The 3053-nt window shown below is 42.6% G+C and overlaps 1 non-coding gene across 1 annotated transcript; it reads right to left on the bottom strand.

Annotated features, from left to right (window-relative positions):
- Positions 1–1877: 1877 nt before the first annotated feature.
- LOC126300033 (U4 spliceosomal RNA) lies at positions 1878–2017 on the bottom strand. The gene has a single exon (XR_007552856.1). It is a non-coding gene; the product is annotated as a U4 spliceosomal RNA (small nuclear RNA).
- Positions 2018–3053: the final 1036 nt, after the last annotated feature.

Here is a 3053-nt window from a genome sequence, read left to right as displayed (position 1 = left end):
TCCGCTGGATCTTCTCTAGCTCTTCTGTCAACCCTATCTGGTACGGATCCCACACCGGTGAGCAGTATTCAAGCAGTGGGCGAACAAGTGTGCTGTAACCTGCTTCCTTTGTTTTCGGAATGAATTTCCTCAGGTTTTTTCCAATGAATCTCAGTCTGGCATCTGCTTTACCGACGATTAATTTTATACGGTTATTCCATTTTAAATCACTCCTAATGCCTACTCCCAGATAATTTATGGAATTAACTGCTTCCAGTTGCTGACCTGCTATATTGTAGCTAAATGATAAAGTATCTTTCTTTTTATGTACACCCAGCACATTACACTTATCTACATTGAGATTTAATTGCCACTCCCTGCACCATGCGGCAATCCGTTGCAGATCCTCCTGCGTTTCAGTACAATTTTCCATTGTTACAACCTCTCGATGTACTACAGCATCATCCGCAAAAACTCTCAGTGAACTTCCGATGTTATCCACAAGGTCATTTATATATACTGTGAATAGCAATCCTACGACACTCCCCTGCGGCACAACTGAAATCACTCTTACTTCGGAAGGCTTCTCTCCATTGTGCTTTGTTCATTAAACGACTGTGGGGAACTGTATCGAACGCCTTGCGGAAGTCAAGAAACACGGCATCTACCTGTGAACCCGTGTCTATGGCCCTCTGAGTCTCGTGGACGAATAGCGCGAGCTGGGTTTCACACTATCGTCTTTTTCGAAACCCATGCTGATTCCTACAGAGTAGATTTCTAGTCTCCAGAAAAGTCATTATAGTCGAACAATAATACTTGTTCCAAAATTCTACGACTGATTGACGTTAGAGATATAAGTCTATAGTTCTGCACATCCGTTCGAGGTCCCTTCTTGAAAACGGGGATGACCTGTGCCCTCTTTCAATCTTTTGGAACGCTTCGCTCTCCTGGAGACCTACGGTACACCGCTGCAAGAAGGGGACAAGTTTCTTCGCATACTCTGTGTAAAATCGAACTGGTATCCCATCAGGTCCAGCTGCCTTTCTTCTTTTGAGCGATTGTAATTGTTTTTCTATTTCTCTGTCATCTACTTCGATATTTACCATTTTGTCACCTGTGCGACAATCTAGAGAAGGAACTACAGTGCAGTCTTCCTCTGTGAAACAGCTTTGGAAAAAGACATTTAGTATTTCGGCCTTTAGTCTGTCATCATCTGTTTCTGTACCATTTTGGTCACAGAATGTCTGGACATTTTGTCACCGCTTTCACATAAGACAAAAATTTCTTACGATTTTCTGCCAACTCAGTACATAGAACTGTACTTTCGAATTCGTTGAACGCCTCTCGCATAGCCCTCCTCACACTACATTTCTCTTCGTGTAATGTTTGTTTGTCTGAAAGGCTCTGGCCTATATTCGTTGTGAAGTTTCCTTTGCTTCCTTAGCAGTTTTCTAACTCGGTTGTTGTACCACGGTGGCTCTTTTCCATCTCTTACGATCTTGCTTGGCGCATACTCACCTAACGCACATTGTACGATGGTTTTGTACTTTGTCCACTAATCCTCTACACTATTTGTACTTGAGATAAAACTCTTGTGTTGAGCCGTCAAGTTCTCTGAAATCTGCTTTTTGTCACTTTTGCTAAACAGAAAAATCTTCCTACCTTTTTTAATATTTCTATTTAAGGCTGAAATCACCGATGCTGTAACCGCTTTATGTTGGCTGATTCCCTGTTCTGCGTTATCTGTTTCAAATAGTTCGGGTCCGTTTGTCACCAGAAGGTCTAATATGTTATCGCCAAGAGTCGGTTCTCTGTCTAACTGCTCAAGGTAGTTTTCAGACAACGCAGTTAAAAACATTTCACTGAATTCTTTGTCCCTGCCACCTGTTATAAACGTTTGAGTGTCCCAGTCTAAAAAATTTCCGTAGCGGACGGTATTTCACGTCCACTAGACGGGGTATTGTTAAAAGTTTTCAACTAGCAATAATCGCACCTCGGATAGACCTCATTGGTTACGATATTGCCACTTTTTCACGCTATTCAAGTATCATCCATTGCCCATTGACATTATATTCAGTACATAACAAATGTATCCTTCTAGGCCGCTGATTAATATGGATCGATAGGAGCCTCAAACTTTTGAATACTCGTGTCTTCAGTCACTGACAAGACAGAGGAAAGCATCAGTGGGATGATCATTAAACACACGCATATAGTCTTAAGTAAAATGTACACTGATTAGCCAAAAAATTATAACCACTGCCCACCGCTAGACTAAATGCTGCCTGATGATGTCAAAGGTACACGATGCAATAATGGAAGTGAATAACCTGAGCAGAGACGACTGAGGAATCCGTATACCGACACTACAGATCGCCCAATGACATAAACCACTTTGACTTGTCGGTCATCTGGGAATGAGCATCTTGGGGATGGCGAACTAGTCTGCTGCATGCTGCTACAGCTGAGAGCATCTATGGAATCAGGTTGAAGGATAATGAAACTACGAATAGGTGACAAGGTGCTGGTTGTCTACATCTGTTTAGAACACGTGGAGATCAGAGACGTTTTCATTTTACAAAGTAGTATAGGTGATGATATGGGACATCTCTGACAACTGAGTACAGTGCTAGTGCAGGCACAAGTATTCCTGAAGACAATGTTCAACGCACAGTACTGAAGATGAGGCTGCATAGCAGACAACCCCCACATGTACCAATGTTGACCCAGTCGCGTAGTTAGCTGCAATTGCAGTGAGCTCACGATCGCTGATATTACAATGTGTATCAGTGTAAAGGTGTCACCTGGTCAGATATCGTTTCTTGTTACATGTCAATTGTTGTTACCGGATATGCCATCATCCAGCCAAATGGCAACTCAAAAAGTGCAATGTAGCATGGACACAAGTTGGTGGCGGATGTACGATACTATTTACCTGGGTTCCATGGGACCTGCGGTAGCAATTGAAGGCTCCATGACAACAGTGGACTACCTGAACATTATCAAGGACTACCGGCATCCCTTCATGGTTGATGTTTGCCTGCAGCAGATTAACTGTCCATGTAACAACGACA

Source organism: Schistocerca gregaria, chromosome X (assembly GCF_023897955.1).
Source record: "Schistocerca gregaria isolate iqSchGreg1 chromosome X, iqSchGreg1.2, whole genome shotgun sequence".
Classification (NCBI taxonomy): domain Eukaryota; kingdom Metazoa; phylum Arthropoda; class Insecta; order Orthoptera; family Acrididae; genus Schistocerca; species Schistocerca gregaria.
The sequence above is the reverse complement of the archived record's forward strand: the minus strand, read 5'-3'. Positions and strand labels throughout refer to the sequence as shown.